The sequence below is a fragment of the Miniopterus schreibersii genome (genome assembly GCF_964146895.1).
Source record: "Miniopterus schreibersii genome assembly, chromosome: 15".
NCBI classification, from domain to species: Eukaryota; Metazoa; Chordata; class Mammalia; order Chiroptera; family Miniopteridae; genus Miniopterus; species Miniopterus schreibersii.
In genome coordinates this window covers 46,986,927-47,010,155 of record NC_138115.1, presented here as the reverse complement: position 1 = coordinate 47,010,155, position 23,229 = coordinate 46,986,927, and the positions used below count along the sequence as shown (strand labels likewise).

General features: G+C 47.4%; 1 protein-coding gene across 1 annotated transcript in view; it reads right to left on the bottom strand.

Moving 5' to 3' along the window:
• The window catches only part of TRAK1 (trafficking kinesin protein 1), a gene marked incomplete at its 5' end in the record, with an annotated part of 120,840 nt that extends 98,294 nt beyond the window's left edge, over window positions 1-22,546 (bottom strand). The window contains one exon of the mRNA XM_081159468.1: window positions 22,066-22,546. The remainder of the gene's footprint in view (window positions 1-22,065) is intronic.
• Window positions 22,547-23,229: the final 683 nt, after the last annotated feature.

Below are 23,229 nucleotides of genomic sequence, written 5' to 3'. Positions count from 1 at the left end.
ACACCTCAAAGTCATCCTGGGCCTGACGAGGGACTGACGGTGAGAGAATTCATATTTTGGGGATGTGTCACTACTGAGCAATCCCGGAGGCGTGTGTGGCATCTCCCCATCTCACCTTGGTCTGGGAGGTACCTATCGTCACAAAACCAACCACTCGGCCCGGCCGGTGTGCCTCAGCGGGTGAGCGTCGACCTAGGATCCAAGGGGTCACAGTTTGATTCCTGGTCAGGGCACATGCCTGGCCTGTGGGCTCGATCCCCAGTAGGGGGTGTGCAGGAGGCAGCGATTGATGGGGTTTCTCTCTTACATTGAGTTTCTCTCTCTCTATCCCTCTCCCTTCCTCTCTCTCTAAAATTCAATTAAAAAAAAAAAAAAGACAGAGAGAGAGAGAGAGAGAGAGAGAGAGAGAGAGAGAGAGAGACAAACCACTTGGAAACACAGTTGCCAAAAATAACGATTTACTGTCTGTCCCAATTCTGTGGGAGTGGCAGAGGCTCAGCTGGGTGGTCCTGCTGTTCTCACTCCGGGTCTCCGTGAAGGGCAGCAAGGGCTAGAGCGCGTCAAATGGGTTCACTCACAGGTCTTCCTCCTTGGCGGCGGTGGCTGGAAGACGGGAATCTCTCTCCAGTGGGAACATCTTGTTTCCATGGGGCTCCTCAGGCTGGACCCCAAGGGGGGCATTCACAGTGAGGGGCAGAAAGGGCAGAGCCCTTTAGACTAGGCCGTGGGAGTTACAGTGTCACTTCTGCTAAATCTATTGGTACAAGTAAGTCATGAGGCCAGCTCGGATTCAAGGGAAATAGAGATCCCACCTCTGCATGGGGCTGTAGCAAGGATGTGTGGCCCAGGGTGTGGCAGCCAGTCTCGGGCCCCTCAGACACTGAGGCAGAGCTGTGCTTGCCCTGCCCTGCGTGGTTCACACCTTTTCAAAGGAGCAAGAACTCGCTGACAAAGCCTTTCCTGCAAGAAAGAGCTGATAACACAGAGAACCTGAACACTTCAGCTACGCTCTGGGTCTGTACAGGGCAAGACAGGAAACACCTCGGGCTTGGAGGGCAATACGGTCTTCTCTGTGGCAGCGATTCCACTGGCTCTGTAACGGGAAAGCAGCCACAGACAATATGTAAACAAATGGATGTGGCTGTGCCCCAATAAAACTTTATTTACAACAGCAGGTGGTGGGACAGAGTCACCTGCTGAGCCCTGGTCTAGGAGCACTGGATTTGAGAATGGAAAAGTTGGGCCTGGGATTCCGATGTCACTACTCACCACCCATGTGACTTAGGTGGAGTTTCTCCCATCCCCCCCCCAACAAGCCAGCTCCCCAGGAGGGGGTCACAGGGGGGCAGAGAGCAGGGACTGACTGTCCAGCACTGTTTTGAAACGGAACCTTCACTGATAAAAATTATATTTTGCAGAGGACTGAACAGTCTTTGTTAGAGACCTGGCACCGTTTTGTTCTTTCTCAATAACAAAATACCTTGTTTTAAGGCATACGGATGGCACTGGCACGGCCAGCATTTCACAGACAACTCGAGTATGTGGTCAGTGAGGAGGAAAATACCAGAACAAGTGCGTGCAAAGGGTTACTACAGACACGGAGTTTGCTCAGAGGTGCAGCCGCACAACCTACTGCACTGAAGCCGGGTTTGTAGCTTCCAAAAGGTTAAAAAATTAGTCTCTGAGACAAGAGTATAACTTTTTAAATGCTAAAAGCATAACTGGGATGTTTTCACAAGTGAGTGCAAGCTTTATTTTCCTGAAATTGGCCTTTGTAGAAAAACAATGTATTCAAAAAAATTTTAATCTACCTTTAGCCAAAAGATATGAATCCTTAGCACTGAAGTCCTATGTTGGCATCTCCACTAACAGGGAAGCCCGTCAGCATCCCAACGGTCCTCTAAGAACATCCCACATCAAAAACTGGCAGCAACTTCTGCTTCTACCCCTGCTTTTGGAGAATTCCATTCCATCCACAGGAAGGTGGATATATTAGAAGCTGAGAGGCCTTGCCCAAGGTCAAAACCTCGACCACGTAGGATCTTCCTGCTCCAGAAGCCCGAGCGGTCTCTCGGCCATGACACCTACTTTCCTCTACTGCACCCCCTTTCTCCCGCAGCTGGGCAGCCTCCCTGGGAGCCAGCTGTGCCCTGGAGCGATGGCGTCAGCAGCATCCTAGAAGGGTGTGGGCTCCCTCCTAAGCCCCAGAGCGAGTGCCAACGGCTGTCACCGTGTGGATCGAATGTCCCCTTCCAAGGCAACCTGGACCACTTCCAGAGCAAAGTACTGCTGAATAAAGTCAAAATCCAGGCGAACGCAGGGATGGATGGACCTGCTGCTCCCAATTCATCAGTTAATAAATCAGCATACACTGTGGGCCTCCTGAATCAGAAACTAGGTGGGAAAGAAGGCAGATGACTTAGCATGAAGAGAAGCAGAAGTGGCCCAAGCCAGTTTAGCTCTGTGGTTACAGTGTCAGCCCTCGGACTGAAGGGTCCCGGGTTCAGTTCCGACCAAGGGCAAGAACCTCGGCTGCAGGCTCGATCCCTGGCCCCCATTGGGGCGGGGGGGGGGGGCGCAAATAATCGATGTGTCTCTCTCACATCAATGTCTCTCTCTCTCCCCCCCCCCCACTCTCTCTGGAAAGCAATGGAAAGAATATCCTTGGGTGAGGGGAAAAAAAATTTGGAAAAAAAAGAGGAAGAGACGTGAACACTCCCCAATTCCCTTGTATTTGTACTTGAGCAGAATGGAATTCTCACATGATGGCTGGGATGTCTATATTAAGTATCACAGGCCAATCTTCTCCTAAATAAAGTTCAAGTGGCGCTGAGTTCACATGATACCCGGAGCTCTCCAGACAGCTGACTGTTGTCCCCTATCTCCGGCTCTGGAACTTGAGCTTCAAAGCAGCTCCCTGCCCGATTCTGCCATGGCCGGAGTCCATTCTGGACCCGGGGAGTGTGAGAGTGATGGGCTACCAAAGGACGGACAGACAGCAGGCCTGCCTCCCTCACACTGCATGTGCATGTGTGTGCGTGTGTGTGTATGCACCCTTGGGAGTGTATCCAAGTGGGTAAGTACACACAAACCCATCGCTTAATGTTAGTGGTCATGTATGACGTTAACATGGGAGGAAGCTGGGTCAAGGGTGTATGGGAACTCTGTATGATCTTTGCAATTCTTCTGTAAACCTAAAATTATACCATAATAAAGAGTTTGTGGCTTTGATTTTTTTAAATAAACTTTTGGTCAACTTCAAGGCCTAAAGCTTTACTATGATTCTAGTTTTCACAGGCTCCTTTGACATAAGTCATTAAATCCCTCAGAAAGTCACTTTGTTTCTCCCTGAAATCAAGCTGATAAGATCCCCTGGGGTCTGCAAAATGCACCTGACAAACAGTATGGGTGTTCAATGTGAAGAGTAAGGCTGTTTTCCCTGTGACAGGCTGTAACTAGAAACCAGCGAGATGGACAAGCGCAGCCCCGCCTGGTGCAGCCCCGCCAGGTGCAGCCCTGCCATCCGAATTCTCAACGCTACCAAAGCAAAGAGACAGCAAACACTGAAGCACAGGCCTTTGGTTGCCCTTTATTATTTTAAGTGCACCTAAAATAATATTTATTTCGTTTTCACAGTGTTGCCTATTCAATCTTTAAGCAAATATTTCAAAAGAGGTGATTCAGCCCTGGCCCCCTCAGTTCCTCAAAGCTCTAGGTCTCTGTACATGTTCCCTCTACTGGGAATCTCCTCCCCAGGGATCCTCACGATCTTTCCTCTCATTTTTTTCCAGATGTTACAGACACATCAACCCTCAGTGAGCCCTTTCCTGACAACACTGTTTAAAACTGTGCATCTCTCCCAATACTCAGTATCGCCTTCCCTTCTTTTCTCCTTAGAAATTATTCCTTCTAACATTCTGTAATTTTCTCATTTAATGTCCATTTCCCCCCAGTAGAAATGAAGCTCCATGTGGGTATGGTTTACATATGTTCTGTTCACTGCTAATGGGATTTCTTTAAAACCCTCTATGGAGAGACATTCCATGTTCATGGATAGGAAGACTCAACATTATCAAGATTATTAATGACATGGTTCTCTGGCATCAACATGAAAAGAATGGAATATTTGAAATAAGGAATGCACATTTCTTATGCAGAAAAAAAGTGATTAATATCGATTGAGCACTTTCTGAATCACTGCTATGGATATGTAAATTATATTATCCATACTAAGTATATGTCACTTTTACGTAAATTATATCTCATTCATTCCTCACAAAACTGTGAAGTAGGAGGAGCAGATATTATCATTCCCATTTCACAGAGGAGGAAACTGAGGCACCACAAGTAACTGGGGAAGCCAGGAAAGACTCTAAGTAACCCAACACTGTGTCTGGCACCATCTCCACCGCAGGTGTTCTCTGCAGGGTAAAAAACACCCTGAAATTGGCACCTTTAAAATGTTTCCCATAAACACTGCTGAGTTGGATAATTTTTAAATAAAACGTAACTACTAAAGAAAATTATACATGACCTATTACATATATTCTTGTAGGAAAATGCTGAAAAACCTGTGGTCCAATTTAAGAGCCAGCCTTGCTGAGAGGCACACGATTGTCACCAAGCCACTATTTTCAAAATTTTGTTAGAATTCATGAAGACTACCAGAAAGCCTGCTAGTCAAGACAAGTATATATCTTTTTAAGGTATGGTCAACTCAGTTCCCATCCTAGGGCGGGGAGTGAGGGTGGGGATCTTGAAATCTATAGATAAACAGGAGCACACGTGAAAGTTCCCTGAAGCCTAAGACCTACTTACACCTCATGTATATATGTATATATATGTGTGTGTATATGTATATATATATGTGTGTATGTGTATGTATATACACACCTGGATCCACTTTCTTTTGAATCACAGCACAAAGGGCAGGTGGTAAAGAGTAACTTTCCTAAGCTGCAGATTTTCCACATTTTTAATATTTTCAAAATCGAGGTGTGTCTTATAGCCAGTGGTACTTTACAACTACTCTATAGCATTTTCTTTCTTTCTTAGAGGTACACAAGGTAATGGTGTGTCCTATGAGCTTAACTTTTGGTGACATGTGGTAGATTCCTATTTCTTCAATAGGAAAGTAGCATATTATACGCACAGTTCTGCGCTTTGCTTTTCTCACTTATCGATGTCTGTACATATGTCTCTTGACTTTTACAGATGCCCAGTAATCCAGTGAATGGACAAACCATAACTTAACCAGCAGCCTAGCAGGGGGCATTTAGACTGTTTTAAATCTTTTGCATATACTACAATGAATATCCCTGGACAACAGGTAACAGGTTTGTGCATTTTGAAAGCCAAGGATAGGCTCCTAGATATGAAATGGCTGAGTCAAAGGGAATCATTTTAATGCACGTGAGTTACTTTGCCAGGTGTTAGAGGGAGAATTAGCTCAACAACTCAAGTGGCCAAAAAAACAATGGGTGAGGAGACACTGGATATTAGGGGACATCCTTGCATCAGGCAGGACAGAGAACAAGGTCACTTTAAGGCTTCCTCCAGTGCTCAGTCATGAGGAGAGCTCAAAGGTGCCACACTACCCCCAACCTGGGCAAAGGGCAGGTGTGGGGAGGAGTAAAGGAGGAAAGTGAAGTCTGAGCTCGGCCTTAAATGACACGTTCAAGTTTACTGTCATTTAGAATAAAGAAAACATCTTTCAGTTGGTTGTATTTTCCCATTTCTTCAAATACTTCAAATTAATAGGCTAAGTAGCAGGTTAAACAAAGGGAATTCTCAAAGTTATAGGACACTTTATGGAGAAGGGACATGCGGCGTTCCTGGGATACAGATGACAGTGAACCAACCCCAATACCCAACCCATCCCTCCTGTTCCATGGGGCTACAGGCTCAGCGTCAGCGGTCACCTGCAGGCTGGTTCTCCTCTCGTCACAAGGTGAGGGCAGCAGACACAGCACACACGGCAATGACCAGGGAAAGAGGAGGGGCAGTCTCTTCACATCCCTCTCTCTCCCCACGAGAACCTTCCTCAGGAGACTGAAGCAGACTTGTCCTAATCGCAATCACCCTTGTCAAACCCATGGCAGGGGGAGTGGGACCACTACGAAGGGCTGGGACCAATCAACACCTGCCTGCTACCTCCCCACCCTCACCACACCCCCAATGCTGCAGAGGGGGCTGAAGAGTGGAACAAAACCAAATTCTGTTAGGAAAGAGGAAACCATGACAAAAGCTGGATATTGGGGTTGGCAATCAGTTTCTGCTGGTCCCATCATTCATTCATTCATTTGTTCATTCATTCAAGAAGTACCACTGTGAGCCGGCTGTCAGTACACATGGAGAAAATACTTGCTCAAAATTCCAGCCCTCCAAGAGCTCATAGTGCACAAGAATATTCACATAAGAATATTCCACTTCCTTTACATGCAAAGCAGCACTGGATATCCCAGGTGGTCTAAATACTGGAAAGTAATTCACAGATTTCAGGAGTAATTTTAATTACTGTACTTAGAACGCACCAATGCCCTGCTTCCAAGCCTCACGATCACAGCCCAGTAGGAAGCTGCGGGGTCTGAATGGATCTGAACTGGATGAAGCAGCAGAAGGTGCCCTTCACCAGGCCCCTGTTCCGGGAATAGCAGCTGTGCGTGACTCAGGTTACAGGTTGGTTCAGATCCACATAACACTGGCTCCTCTGACGGAGGCAATTCGGGTGCTCTCTCTCTCACACGAGATTTTTATTTTTAAAACTCTGGTATTGGAACTAGAAATGTCCATGTTGAAAGTATTAGGAAGGATGGAGAACAGTCTGTTATAACAATTAGAGCCAGAAAAAAGGGAAGGACTTACAAATTTTTTTAAATCCCAATTACTCAATATTGTATCCTCACATGGACATTTAAAGGTGATGGTATGAAAAAGGCATACTCTTACGTTGCATTTGGGACATTAAAAAGGAATTCTTAACTTGTTTCTATGCGATTTCTGAGCGAACAGAACAAAAAAGTAATGCTTTTAAGTTTACAATTTTTAATATTCACCTGGGTGAAATAATCTAGTTAATATGTATACTAAATATCCATCTAAAAATCAATGAGGGAATGCCCTTCTAGTTGCTAGATGGAATGCTGCCCAATTCATGAATTGCTTCACAAAGCCAATTAGATCTTAAAAAAAAAAGAAAAGTCAACGATGTAAGAAAAAAAGAGTGTATTTCTGCTTATGTTGAAATATTTTAAGCATTTATTCAAGGATATTTATTCCAAGATATAGTTCCATTAAACAAAACAATTTCAAAAGTTTATATGACAAATGGCCAATAAGCACATGAAAAGAAGCTCAACATCAGCGGCCATCAAGGAAATGCAAATCAAAACTACAAGGAGACACCACATCACACCACTAGGATGGCTGCAATCAAAGGTTACCATGTGATCTAGCAATTCCGCTCATAGGAATCTACTCAAGAGAAATGAATACATATGGCCACATAAAATCTTGTCTGTGAATGTTCAGAGCAGCGTTATTCAAAAGAGCCAAAAAGTGGAAACAATCCAACAGTTCATCAACTGATGAATGGATAAACAAAATGTGGTCTATCCGTACAATGGGATATTACTGGATGCATAAATGAACCTCCAAAACATCACGCTAAGTGAAAGGAGCCAGACACAAAGGATCAAGTATTATATGATTCCATTTATGTGAAATGTCCAGAACAAGCAAACCCAAAGAAAAAGAAAGTAGGTCAGGGGGTGACTGGGGTTGGAGGATTGGCGTTAATGTGGGGTAAGTGCGGATGGGCATGGGGTTTCTTTCTGGGCTAACGAAAGTGTTTAAAATTGATTGTGGTGATGGTTGCCAAAAGTTACTCACTGACGATGATATGAAAAATAAAATTTTTTCACAAGTCCATAGCTTTGGACACCCAGAGCTGATATATTACGAACGAATGTTCAGAGATAATCGTGTCAACGATTAGGCTGGAAAATAGAGAAGGGCTCATCTCTTGCTGACGTGGCTATATCTGTGTCAGTGAGTAAAATAACCAAGTCATCTCCACTTTCCACCATACGTAAACTGTGCCATACTTTTGAATGTTTCAACCATGCTGGGCACAAGTACAATGGTGGGAAAACAGCAGGCCATTTTTAGAGGAAATAATGCAATCTCCCCTATACTGATGCTGCTTCCAAGCACCAGGCCAGCAGTGGGAAGTCCTTGATGGTTGGTCTGACTATATGACTAGTTAGCTGGTGAGCAGGTGACCTGGGGTGAGTTATTTCTGATTCTCCTGCTGAAAATCCACTCATTAGTAAAATAAAAGCCTCATTCCTAATTCTGGCCTGCAGGGTCTTGCTGTGGGACATGGATCTGCCTCTCTGTGCAGGGCTAGGGGTCAGGACAAAGCAGGAGAGCAGGGTGGTCCATGTACCAGCCAGGCTTAACTCTCCAGCCAAAGGGAGGACCATAGGAGGTCATCACGCCCTAAGTATTTATGAGTCATGTTGATTAAGCACTTAGCACAGTACTTGGCACATATGAGCCCTCAATAAATGGGAAGGGTAGCTATTTTTACTGGTACAGACATACACAGTTCTATACACATAAACACACACACCCACACCAGCTCTGTAAGGATAGGTCCCTATGTACGCTGTATCCTCAACACCCAAATAGCAACAACAGCAGATGCTCAATAAATGTGCTGACTGCACGAAACTGGCCTTAGAAAACCAAAGGAAGATGCTTCCAGAGGAGCCCAAGTATTTAGAAAAAGTTCTACTAAAGTTAAAAGCAGGTCCGCTCCCACCAAATGAGGACACTATGAGAAGGGTCTATGAAACCAGAAAGCAAACCCTCAGCAGGCATCAAATCTGCTGGCACCTTGATCTTGGACTTCCAGCCTCTAGAACTGTAAGAAATAAATTTGCAAATAAGATTTTTAAAAAAATGAAAGCAGACCTCTGTGCCTCCCAGTACGTTCTGTCACAGCTTAAGTAAGCATCAGGGTGGGCTGGGCTGTCTGCAGGGACAGACAGTTTTGTTCCCAGCTGCATGGCATACATAAGCAGTAAATCCGTCACCAGCAGACAAGGGCCTAGGCTCTCAGGAAAGATGAATCAGGGAGGGAGACAGGCAGTGTCCTGGACCCAGGACACCTCTCTGCTGGGCCAGTTCAGGCCCGCACTACCTGACCAGCCATGTCAAGCAGGGTCAGTGTGAACTTGGCTCAGAGCAGACCTTTGGCATGGGCGCCAACCTGGCCTCTGCCAACTCCTCTGGGCCTGGATCTCAGGGGCAGTGCCTCCTGTGACAAGGATTTCTCCAGTCTTCACCTGGGTCCAGGAGGAGAAGGGACCACACCACAGAATGGGGGCCCCAGCAGAGTGTACCCAGCCTCCCACAAAGAGGACAGACTCCCCCCACCCCAAAGTAGCCACCTGCCCCAAGGGCCCTCTTTTATGCACTTTCTTTGCTACCAATTTGATCCCTAACTCTGAATGGGACTGTGGTATTTTCTGTCTCATAAAGGGTCTTTTTTCCCTCTGGGAAGGGGGGAGGGGGGGAATGTACCTTTTCTTTTTCTTCATGCAAAAAATGAGCTGGGCTATCGCACTGCACTAACTGTAAACATTAGATAAAAGTCAACCAGACAGAGTCCATAAGGTCCACCAGCTTAAACAAATGAAAAGGAAAGGATTTCATTGTGTGGGACGTTGCCTGCGAGGAGCAAGGACTCATCAAAGCAGCCATTGTTCCGGAGGAGAGAGTCCGAGGCCCTATTCCAGGCAGCACATGAAAAAGCAACATTCAGCAGCCTGCAGCGTCAGGGGATCTAAATGTCAGAGGAGTGGTCCGGGCAGTGGGCTCCCCTGCCTGTCCCCCTTCACAGGGGCTCGAGCCAGGAGCCCCAACAACTCCAAATGCCACGGAGAAATGACTCCTGAGGGCCTGTGCACCCGGCCCCCAACTTCCTCAGGGCACAGCGACCTCAGACAACTGGAACTCAAATTCTGGGGACCCTTGCTACCTTGGTCCCTGTTCCCAGGGCTCTTGCATGAAGTGGGGAGAGGAAGGCACACGATACAGAACCAACACGCACAGTGTGATCTCAACTAGGTTAAAGGCACATCCCCTACCCATACGCACACAGAATAAAGACTGGACGCAAACCCCAGAATCCCACTGCTCTTATCACTCGCATCCACACAGAGACCTCCTCAGTTCTCCACATGATGTACAGCAAGACAAGTTATTTCATTCCCTTGAGATCTAATCATGCTTTCAGTCCAGTTGGCTGCTTTCCCACGTGAGAGGCCAAAACCCTCGACCATGGCATGAGTGATGCTGGGCGGATATCTTTCCCCAAAGCCCCAGGCCGGGACCACTCCCTCAGGAGACAGCTTGCCAGGCTTCATGGGACTAACCCTTACCCCTTCCAACCTATCTTCTGTGTGAGTCTACAAGGTCATTTAGCCAGCTAGCAAGGATCAGAACCTTCTGGAGGGCTTGTTAAAAAAACAGATTGCTGGGCCCTATGCCTGAGATCCTGTGGTCTGGATTAAGTATATGCAAGTATCTACATTTCAGGCAAGCTCCCAGGAGAGGCTGCTGCTGCTGCTTGGGGACCATCCTGAGGACCACTGCTCTAAACTAACAAGAAATTTCAAGCCAAATGCATCCCTAAGATAAGACACACTGAACTCTTTAGCAGAAGGTTTTTATCTAATAATAATTCATTGTGCTAGTCAGTGTTTTGTGTGGTTTTCTGTATCTGTGTTTCATTTTATAATAAAAAAGTTTTTTGAAAAGTTATGTGCATGATATTGTCTTGATAAAAACAAATTATTTTAAAAAATAAAGTCTAATAGACATCGCACACAGAGATTTTCTGGCAAGATGTTCTCTGTTCATTGAAATACCGGGTATTTCTGAGTAGTATGATTGGGATGGTTTCCTGCTCTCAACTCTGTTCTTTCCTGAAGCCCAGAACTTTAAAAACAAGCTAATTCACACACACACACACACACACACACACAGTCACTATTTTAAATGTAAAAAGTCAACCATAGGCAGCTATGAGCTAATGTTCCAAAGTCGTGAGTGCTGGAGCTCTCGCCTTCTTTCTTTCTTCTCTATTTTACGTGATTAATGTCAAACCCAGATCTGAAGGGTAAAATGAGAAAAATACATTTTAAATGAGCCCATTTTTCTACCTTACAGATCTGACAAAAGATTGGCTTGTATGGAACTATTTATACTTCCCCTTGTCTCCATAAACTATATAAAAGGAAATTCAGAAATATAATAATTATGCATTCCTAAAACTGCTTTAGTTTTTTAAAAATATATCTTTATTGACTTCAGAGAGAGGGAGGGAGGGAGGGAGGGAGGGAGGGAGGGAGGAACATCAATGATGAGAGAGTCACTGATCGGCTGCCTCCTGCACGGCCCCCGACTGGGGATGGAGCCCGCAACCCAGGCATGTGCCCTGACCGGGAATCAAACCGCGATCTCCTGGATCCTAGGTTGATGCTCAACTGCTGAGCCATGCCAACCGGGCGTAGTTTTTTTGTTTTTTTTAAAGCAATTTATTACCTTGGCCATGCTTAACATAAAGAATAGATTTCAATATTCTGCACTAAAATACTATTCAGAATTAGGTAAGGTGTACACACGAGTATCTCCAATTTCAAAGTTTCCATCAACCCTTAAAAACGAAATGAAATTAAAGCAATCCTAATGAACAAAAAATAAAGTGATTTCAGGGCCCTCAGGAAACAGCAAAACTCATCATGTTCAGAATCGATAATGAAAAAACATACACTTAACTGAAAAGGAGAAAACTACTCAGTCCGCCCCCGAAATATGCCCCGTTAGTGCCTGTGGGTCTATAAGTTAGTCTCAGGGGGCAACATTTCTATTTCTTCCTCCCAAAACGAGTTCTGCCGGTTCCAGCGGACGCTGTGCTCTCGCCTAAATCCAACCGGAACACATGCCACCTTCCCGGGAGTGGGATCTAGAGCCCGAGGAGCTCGGGCACCAGCTGGCTTACACTCGGGCGGGTCCAGGGGCCAGCAAACGCCTCCAGAGGGGAAAGGCCAACAGGCAGCCAGCGGGCAGCAGCGGGCCACGGACCAGGCCCCGCGTCTGCCCTCCCGGGCTCACTCCATCCTACCCTGTGCCGACCTGTCAGAGGGTCTCCTCGGGGGTCCTGAATGGTGCAGAACTTAGATGTGATTTTTTCCTAAACATGCTCTCTGGCACATTTGAATCAATAAAAATTAATAAAGTTGTAAAACTTTCTCAATCAAAAAGCAAAGCTTCCTGTTTCAAATTTGGTTTCTACTACAGAAGCAAGTCCCCAGTTTTTAGCTGTTTGACATTCAGTTTGGGGAGCACTGCCCCCAAACACACATTACTGGCTTAGACGCTGGCCAGGCACAGGAGGGGGGAGATGGGGACAGAGGGCCGCTCTCTACAGGCTGACACGGGCAGGCACAGGACTCCACTTTCATGATGTACAACATCGCTCAATTACTTGAGGTTCATAGGACCAGAAGGCTCAAATACGCAGATTTAAAAAATCACCTTTATAAGTAATGGGCGATTATACCAACGGCCTTGGAGTATGGGGCAGATTAAGAAGCACCATTGGATAAAAAGCACATTATGGCCCTGGCCTGTATGGGTCAGTGCTTGGAGCCCTCACACAGCCCTCAGACAGAGGGTCTCAGGTTCGATTTCTGGTCAAGTGCACATAACTCAGTAGCAGGTTCGATCCTCAGCCCCGGGTGGGGTGCATGAAGGATGCAACCAATTGATGTTTCTCTCTCTCTCTCTGTTTCTCTCTCCCCTCTCCCTCCCTCTCACTCTCTCTAAAAATCAATGGAAAAAATATCCTCATGTGAGGATTAAAAAAAAGAAAAAAGCACCACCGCTGAATAAAAAGCACATTATGGAGTAATTCCTTTGACTAACAATGGCCTGATTTCCAACCCTCCCAGGTGAAGGAGTCTTGGCTAAGAGAGGAAGCCAGACGGCAAGGCCTCAGGTTCCCAGGACACCCGCAGGCTGCGGTGAGATCTGGGGCTGAAGGTCTGGGGCCCAACCAGGGCAGTGAATCCAGACTCTAGGGGGGGACTCAGCGGCCGCACTCTCACTTGAAGCATTAGCACTGGGCTAAGGCTGTTGGCCCTCCCCTGGGATCAGAGGTGCCATTACCCCGAACCTCACAGAGAGCCTTCAGCTTCTGCTTCAATGAATTGAGTGACACTGTAATTCCACCTTTAAAACTCCTCCTCTGGAAGTTTCCACTGCAGGTTTCCTTTAAAGGAAGGTATGAGTCCAGCTTCTCAACAAGGTTATAAAATGAAAAGGTAAACATTTACAGAGATGTAATGCACTATAAAATGTGTCCTCACCTGAAATTTACGGCAGGGAGAGGTTTCTGCTTTGAGAAATTTTAATCATCACACTTCAAAATTGCTACATCTTAAAAAATACTTAACACACAGGCATCACTGGTAAAGATTTTATTTTCTTCCCCTAAAGTGGTTTCACAGTTCTAATTCCTTCACTGGGCTAACTGGAAAATCCAGAGAAATCATGTACTTCAAGTGAAAAAACAGAACAGAAAAGAAAACTTTAAAAACTGGCAGCCAACTCATGGCTGTTTCAATGGCCAACCTTTGTTACTAAATAGTCTCTTAATAACTAATAGAGAGCATTTATTAATAAGCAATTAAGCCATAGTACGTCCCTTGACCCTCAGCATCCGATGAGGATGGCACCCACTGGGTCCTACTGAAGAGGAGATGTGACAAGTTTAAGGCCCAGTCCACACAGTCCCCATGCAGTTCAGATGGCGCGCGAACATGAGCAGTCTGTTCCAGAGTCCAACCTCCTGGCACAGCAAGATGAAACTTGTACTGGCAAATCCAATTTATTGACTCTACTTTCTAGGAAAGTTGCCCTTGTATATGGAGAAAACTCCTTCCATATAACACAATATTCAAATGGCCTTAAAAAAAAAAAAAAAAAAAAAAGCCTGAAAAGTAGATGGGGGAGGGGAGTAAGACACTGAAATAGGACTGAAAAAACAATATTTTAAATTTCCAACATCAGAATAAGATTTGACCTTGGGTGGCGGGCACACAGTACAATATACAGATGATATATCATAGAATTGTAAACTTGAAACCTATATAATTTTATTGATCAATGTCACCCTAATAAACTTAATGAAAAAATAAATTACAAAAAGAAAAAATCCAACATCAGTTTTAAGGTCCAAAGTCTAAGACAACCCAGTTCCTGGAGCCACCTGAAGGGAGGGTTTCTACACAGACCAGGGCTCCTGCAAGTCAAGAGAACTAGGTGGCGAGTGGGCGCCCTGTTCATCCCAAATCAGCCCACTTCGGGAGTTCAGGACACAGGAGCACAACCAGATGGTGAACCCTCGAGTCTCCATTTGCAAAACATTTAACTATGGCCATAACTAAATAAATCATTTTGCTTTATTTCAAATATTCAGTCTGCTGCCAACCAAAGGCATTTAAAGGGCCTCAAAGGCAGCTGTCCATCAAGGTAGTAAGAGCTCTTTAGAGGCCTTTGCATTGCCCTCTTCCAAATCCCAGTCCACTGGGGGGGGGGGCCCTCTGGCCACTCTCACAGGCCACTGTGAGAACCAGGGACAGCAAGGAGCAAAGCCAGGGACTTGCTCAGAAATGGCCAAACCCTACAGACAGAACCTGTCTGAGGCCATGAAACCTGGGATCCCCTTTACTCCCCACCTCCACGGAGAAAACAGAACACACAGTCTTGACTTGGAGAAACCCACAGGCAGAAAGCCAAAGACAACATCCATCAGAAGCTGGAGAGATTTGCTCACGGGCTGGGGGGCTGGCAGGGTGGAGGGGCTGGAGTCACGGCAAGGACAATGGATTTCCAAGACAAAGGGGGAAGGGGGAGGGCAGGGATCAGGAGGAAGGGACTATGAAGAGAAAAAAGAAGGGGCCAGGGAGAAGGGGGAGATGGGAGGGGGGAGCAGCAGAAAGAACAATGGGGGAAAGGACAGGAGAAGGGTAAGGGGGAGGCCAGGGAGAGGGGGAGAAGGGGAGGGAGAAAAGGGAGGGGAGAAAAAAACAGAAACAGCTGAGTGCCATGAAAGGGTTGCTAGGCTGCTGCCCATAACCCCACAAGAATGGTAGCAGATACACTAATCCTCACCCCAAAACGGGGAGGAAAGATCAGCAAGAACTCTAAGGCAGGGCTCCTGGGATCAAATTCCACACAAGCATCCTTCCTAGTGTGTTCTTTGCAAAGGAGGCCAACATCCTCTGGTAATAAGAACCCAGGATCATCATTCTTTTTAAAAGATGAGATAAGAAAATTAGTATAATTAGCACTTCCAGACCAGACAGGTCAGGGTCTACTTAAGTTAGAGAGACAATCCCAGCAGTGGCAACGACAGACGATCAGCCCTAGAGAGTGGAAGAGCCCCATTGGCCGTCAAAATTAAGAATTGTATTCCTGCTCTGGGACACCAACTGGGAAGCAATCGCTTTCATTGGTTCCTTTCCCAAAAGAGAAAACACAAAAAACTTCAGTTCAATAAAAAACAACTCGCAAGCTGAAGCTATTTCTTCTTGGAAGTCTCTGTTTCATTGAGAAAAATACTTTTGCTTCGTGGAAGTCCTGAAAAACAATATAAAAAAGTAATGAAGTAATGATCTTAAAATCGTTTATTGTAATATATCACCTTCATATAACAAAGGGCGAAAAATCATAGGACCATCTCGATAGATGCAGAAAAAGCGTTTGACAAAATTCAACCACTTTTCACGACAAAACAATCATCAAACTAGGTAGAAATCAAAGGGAACTTAACCTGATAAAGAGCATTTATAAAAAACCTGCAGCCAACATCAGACTTAACAGCAAAAGACCAAATGGCTGTTTCCCCTAATGAACAGGAGCAAGACAAGGATGTCCACTCTTGCCATTTCCATTCAACACTAGAAGTTCCAGCCAGAGCAAGTAGGCAAGAAAAACAAATAAACAACACTGAGATGGGAAAGGAAGATGCGAACCTATCTCTCTTCGCATGTGACGATCTCGTATGTAGAAAATTCTAAAGAGTCCACTAAAAAACTCTTAGAATAAACGAGTTCACTGTGACATGAGTCAGAGCCGCCATGGAATTCCTCATGACCCAGGAATTTGTTACACGAGGCTCTGGTGATTACAGCTTGTGATTTTAAAAGGTCCTTACCATGTGAGATAAAAGCACGGAGAGGCTGCAGAGGATGTCGGCTCCGGGGCACCGGCCCCATTTCCAAATTCATGCCTGGCAGGGGACAGGGCAGCTGAAATCAACATCATGAAAACTGCCCAGATGAAAATGGAAAAGTTCACCTCTGCTCTAGAGTCATTCCATCACTATTTTTTGAGCACCTACTATGTACCAGGCACTACCATCTGCTTCTATTAATACTGGGAACAGTGCTGGCCGGTGTGGCTCGGTTGGTTGGAGCGATGTCCCATACACCAAAGGGTGGCTGGTTCAATTCCCGGTCAGAGCACTATCCAGGTTGCGGGTTTACTGCCCAGTGGGGTTGAGTGCAGGAGGCAATCGATTGATATTTCTCTCTTACATTAATGTCTCTCTCTCCTTGTCTCTCTCCACCCCCTCTCTCTAAAAATCAAGAATATATATATGTGTGTGTGTTTTAAAAATTACGGAGAACAGAGGAGAAAATGAATCCATCAAAAATCATTGCCCTCATGGGACTTGCAATCTATAGGGAGGAATTTATCTCAACAAGCTCTGCCCTGTAGTACACAGACAAGACAGCCCCTGGGTCATGTGCCCAGTGCTGGCTCAGACATCTCATGCCCTCCACTGTCCAACTGAAGCCTCTCACGGATGCTCTTTACCTTCAAGGGGCCAGAGACAAAAATATCATCAGTGACAAGCCACTGGGAAAACTGCTGATACAGATGGGTAACCTGGGGTCAGGAAAAGCTTCCCGGGCCAACCTCAGGTCAGACCCAAAAGGTGAGCAGAAATTAGCCAGGTTGCCAGAACAGGCCAAGCAGAGAAAGGGGGTGGAGGGGTGGGGGTGGAGGGCTCTGCAGGCAGGGGTAACAGTAGAGACAAAGTCCAGGAGGAGGGAGAAGAAGGATGGCCAGTTAGGGAACTGAAAAAGCTGTGGAGGGCTTTAGTGAGGGAAGGAGGGACAGCAGCCTCTTTGGCCCCATGGGGAGCTCCTGGACAGGTTTTAAGCTCGGAAGTGGTGGGATCTGATTTGCACTTTGGAAAGGTTGCTTAGCAGTAGAGTAAATATTAGAGCAGCCAAGTCCAGCAGGGCATTCTGGGAGGCGACTGCTTGGAAGGAGCAGGAGTGAGAGAAATGGAGTTGGGAAAAGGTCCAGGTTCCTGCCTGAGCAGCTGAGAGCAGTGGCACCCTCCATGTGACTGGGCTCAGAGACAGACCCTTTGTTTGGTAGGAGGAGGCAGGGAGAGGGGATGGTGGTGGGGATGAGCTGGGTGGGCAGTGTTTGTGCACCTGAACTTGGAGGTGTGCTGTGGGCAGGCAGCAGGTAAACAGGTCCAGAGCTAAGGACACAAGATTTGGGTAGTGATGGCAACGGAGGCCACAGACATGGTGGCCTCCAGAGTGCGAGGCAGGGGGCTCACCTGAGGTGCCACATCCCAAGGACACCACCATTCAAAGGCTACCTGGGGGCAGAGGAGCCTTCAGCCAGTGAGACAGGCGTTGGGGAAGTAGGAGGAAAGCCTTCAGGGCGTAGCTTCCCAGAAGCCAGGGAGGGAACATTTCAGGAGGGGAACGAGGCAAGTAATATAGACTGTGCTGGCTAAGGTCAACGCCAGGACTAGAAGGCGTGCCCTGGACTTAGAACCAAGCTCCCTGTGCTGCTGCTGGCGGAATGATGGGTGCAGGGGTCTGAGAGCAACAGGGCCAGGGAGACAGGCTGTGGCAGGGGCGAGGGAGCTATGGCTGGGGGAGATGTGGGGGCTAGAAAGACTGGAGAGGACTGAGTATGTTACAGATGGTGGCACAGGGTCCACAGATGGGATGCGGCTGGAGGAACAGAGAAAAGAACTGAAGGGCCAAGCACCACTCCTGAGGAGGTGGCAGAGGACGGGTTCCACCTGGAAGAGCACATCGGCCTCCGGCAGGAAGAGGGTCCCCTTCGCCTAACAGGAGGGAAGACCACAGAAAGGCAGCGACGCTGGACAGGAGGGCAGGGAGGCAGCAAGTCGGGCTCCTGCTCACTGCATTCACAGTATCTACTGAAGACGAGGGGTGAGGTGTCTGAGCAAGACACGGGAAGGTTAGAAGAGTCACTGTGGCAAGAGTCAGAGAGAAGCCCAAGGAAACAGAAGAACACTGGGCAGAGCCTATGGCCCAGCTGGAATTGCACTACGGGGCCCTCATGCTAGGCGACAGGTGACCATATGATTCCTCCAGTGGCCCTCAGAAGGCCGGGGTGGAGCTCTGCCAGGTGGTGCCAAGGGAGGACAACGGTGCTCGGTGGCGACAAGACGGGGTGGAGGGGGAGAAGCCTGGACGGGGCAGGGAACGTGTGCAAAGGGCTGGAAGGACTGGAGTTCAGGGGGCAGGGTGGTCATGCTCAGGGTTTCAAAGGTGGAGCAGGTGACACAGTCCGGGCTGTAAACGGGGCGGTGGGTGAAGCAAGGCTGAGAAGCCCCCACTGAAGAGGAGATGGCCAGGGCGCTAGGTGAGCCGTCAGAATCCAGAATGCCACAAGAAAGAGGACTGGAAGGTGACCTTGAGGGAAACGCCTGGGTCTTCCGTGATGGAGTCAGAGCCTGGGAGGAGGTGATGATGTAACAGAATGTTCCCAGCCCCAAAGGAATGGCGCTCAGAGGCCCCCTCAAGCAGCTACCAACAAGTAAGTACGAGGCCCACCTTCCTATGCATCATCTACCGAATCCCCACAGTCACGCAACACAGTCTTACTGTACAGCTGGAAAAACTTAGCTCATAGCTAAGAACTTCCCCTAAGTCACACAGCCCAAATACGCTGGGCCTGAAAAGTTGAGGTTCAGGCTTCCAAACACCAAATCGCTCGGCCCCACCACATGCACAGACAGGGTAGATTGCATTATTTATGCCCCAGCGACCACTTGTCCCCACTCGAGGGCTCTCTAATTGCACCTCACTCCATCTCGGAGGAGGAGGGGTCGGGGCCAGAGGTCACCCGCTGCTCTCTAATGGCTTACTGTACTCGCTGAGATCAGGGCCAACTAATTATCCAGAGCCCTTTAAAGAGAGCCTGGAATGTGATGCACTAATAGTTCCAGAACAAACACATGGACATATCAGTTTTTAAGGAAACAGGAGCCCAGGATTTTCATTTCTAAAAGAACTGACCTGATCACACTCAACAGGAAAAGTCCCTTCTTTCCCACTTTTCCAAACAAAGCAGCCAGTGTTTTAGTTCCAATGACAATGGAGCTTCGTTTTAAAGAGGACAGGACCTACCACACTTGTTTAAGTGAGTTAAAAATATTGGTGCCACAGTCTTGGGGTGATTAAAAAAAAAGTGAGAAAATAAAATAGTACTATGGGCCAGTGGCCAACATTAATAAGTGAATGAGCCATCAGCAGAAAGTTGGTTCTTAAGAATTGGTTATTTATTCATTCAGATGCCATTAAGGCATGGTGGAAAGGCCTAGAAGAGTTCAGAGGTTGGGAAGAAGTCTTTCCAGGTTGGCACACTCCAGGTGAACTGGAGCCAACCCTAGAGCTCCACACCATCCTCGGCAAGACTGCCCTGGCCATAAACAGCACAGGGCAATGGCAGCCCTTCTGTGCTACACACACAAAAAACACAAGCCCCATGGCCACTGTCTGGAAGGCAAAAGCACATTCTGGAAAAACCGGATGTGCGCCACTCATCCTCACTGCGACCCCAGAATAAGCCCAGCTCTTGTGTTGATCGGTCTTACCACACTCCACCAGAAACGGCATGACTTTCTGTCCTCAAACACTTCGAATTCCAAGAGAACGCACCCTCCAGATTCTTCACAGATAACCTCAGCAGCTGAGTCACTTGGGCATCAGCACATGCTGTTCCAGGGAACCCGCTACACTCCTAACTCAGTTCCACCAAGCCTGAGGGCGGAGGGGCCAAACCCCCTCACTCTCTTCTCAGCTCAGACTTTCTCCCGCCCCCAACCCCAACCCACCAAACCATGCAAGGAGGGAAAGAATCTCAGATCCTTAAACCATCTAGATTCTTCTTTGCCCGGCTCCTCAACCACAGCCAGGTATCCTGAGCCTCTACCCAGAGCACAACAAGCCTTTCCACTGGCCATGGGCTGCCAGCACTCCCCTGGGCCCACACCAATGCAAAATCCTCTCCACTCTCCCTGCTTCTGCTCCCACTCCCATCTGAACAGCAGCTGGGGGATCTGTGGAAAAAGTAAATCAATTCATGTCCCTCCCTTGCTCAGAATCCTCCAGCACCTTCCTTCCAATCATAATCAAATTAAAATCTCAACTCCTGAGCACTGCCTGGCAGGCCAGCGGGATGCAGGCCTGCCCTGACCATCCCCCCCATGTGTGTCCATGTCTCCAGGGGCTCCCCACACTCCAGCCACACTGGCTTCTGGCAGAGGTCTCGACATTTGCTGTCTGCTTTGCAAAGAACATTCTGCCTCCCTGTTTCCCAAGGTTCACCCCACCACCACTACCATTAGGTGTCTGCTCACCCATAGCCTCCCTAAACACGTCCTTGCAGCCACCCCATGCCCTCCCTATCTATCACCCCTTGTCACTACCTGGCATTACACCCCACATCTGTTACTCCTTTGTGTCTCTCTCTCCTGCCCCCAGACCTGGACGGTCCAGTTTACTGTCATGCCTGGATGCCTGGCCCAGGGAAGCCACTCAACACATCCTTAGCAATTGTCCTAAATAGATCTCCAGCTCCCCATTCTGCCAAGAATGCCCCGACTCCCAACACAGGAGGCTCTTATCTATAGAAGACCTATGAGATCAGAACCAGCCACGGTTCCAGAATGAGAATAAACCACTCAACAAAAACCCTGGGACACATGTCGACCCGTAGCTGGAGCTCTGGCCCCTGCACCCACCGGCTGGGGCTGCAGCTGTGAGAAAAGGCTCCCAACAACTCCCTAGTAATCATGCGTCTCCTTCAGATAAAATCAAGTCAGGGAAATGAAGAAAGGTGGGTCCTGCTTTTCTTTCCCAGTCTCTGAATTCGCAGAGAAATCCCTGTGAATAGTTAGTTGCCCAGCTCAGAGTTTGGTTTTTGGACTTCAAAAAAATCTTTTTTACAATTCAATGATGTTTAAAATCCAAAAGAGAATTTGTTCTAAAATACTTATATTTACTTTCTTTTGAAGAAAAATGCCCAGGTTATAGAAGGAAGCTTTTCTTAAAACTACTTCTGACAGTTGCAGCCAGTATTAGAGTAAGAAATGGCCCTAATGTGTGCATGTATCGCTTCGTTATATTTTAATAACAATACGATAATTTTGCATCATAGCTATGAATTTCATGTAAATATATAAAAATGTCAGCGCTTTAAAATAAACTGCTGGAAACGCCTATAATGCAGCTTGCATTACGGTGAGCTTCAGAGAATAGCATGGAGGTCATATCAGATAGCAGCACATTCCCTGTGGAAATTCAGTCCCCCGAACAATGAAGTCAATCCAATACTGACTGCACTTTGTGACTGCAGGCCGAGACGTGGGTTACTGTGAAAACGAGGGGACAGGGAAGGGCCACGTGGAAGCTTATTGATGAAAGCTGATCAGCGAGATCCAGGAAACAAGAGAGGTCGTAGCCAAACCAACGACGCACAAACCACGTGTAAAAATAAACAAAACTAACCCTCGCCCCCGGCCACTCATCAGGCTGTTGGGGTTACAGTGGCCCTAAAGCCACAGATGCTAACCGTGCCACTTAAAACAGGCGCTTGTTCAAACAATGTCCAGCGTGTGGCCACCCTCGGACTTACCTGCACTCCTTATATTTCCTATGACGCGCCGAGGTTCACTGTTAACCCAGAGCGGGCAGCCTTTCTTCATGCCCCACTATGTTCTTTCTGGTTCCACACGGGGTTAAATAAGGGGGGGCCTCAAAAGAAAGAAAAAAGAAAGTATGGAGGGAAGGGGGAGAGGGGGGTGAGAAGAACACAGAAATAGAGAGAGGAGACAGAGGCAGAGACAGAGGCAGAGAGAAAGATAGACAAAGGCAGAGGGGAAAAGGCACAGAGAGAAGAAACAGAGAAAACAGAGAGAGAGAGAAAATGACACAGAAAGACAGAGAAAGAAAAGGAAAGAGTTCATGGGAAGAAAGCAGTGATGTGCTTCATGGAAAAGCTATTTGCTCCCGAGTGGCTCTTTTTCCATGGACTGTATTAGGCCATATGTGGGAAGTGAGCAAGGCTGGAACTCGGCCTAAGAACATCTGCCGAGGACCTTAACAGCCCTAATAATAGCACAGCTGGTGTCCCCAGCCTAATGAGCTCACCACCCATGTGACCCGGGCCTCTCCAGCAGCTCCTCCAGAGAGAGGAGGCGCCAAGGCAGGGCCAGTCCCGCCCTCCGCCCTCCCCCACAGGCAGGCTCCCCTTTCCTTAAATCACCCCCAGCCATCCGCGGGAGCTAAGTCACTGGATCCAGCAGCTTTGACCAGATAGGTTCTTAACACAAAAGGCAAACATCAGAAATAAAATGGGCGCATCGCTACAGATCTTCTAGACAGTACAAGGATCACAGTTACACCAAAAAATTCAACAGCTTCAATGAACAAACTCCTTGAACTATACAACTTACCGAAACTAACACAAAACGAAAGAACTGAACAGCCCAATGTCTACTAAAGAAATGGAACTGCTAATGAAAATCCACATGCAAAAAAGGCCACTATGGCACCAAGTGTGCCCTGAAGCCGGGGTCCAGGGTCCAGGCCCCTCCGGGAGCCCTGGTGACTCACTGTCTGCAGGGGACAGTCTCTGGCACGGAGGCCCTCAGCCAGGCTCCACTTCCCCACCGACCAGTGCCCGTTGCTAGGAGGAAACCGTGCACAGCAAAATTGAAAAGGGGCGGGCGATGTGAACAAAGAACTGGGGTTGACAAAGTTGGGAAGTTTTAACCCTTTCTGGTATAATTATTTTGAA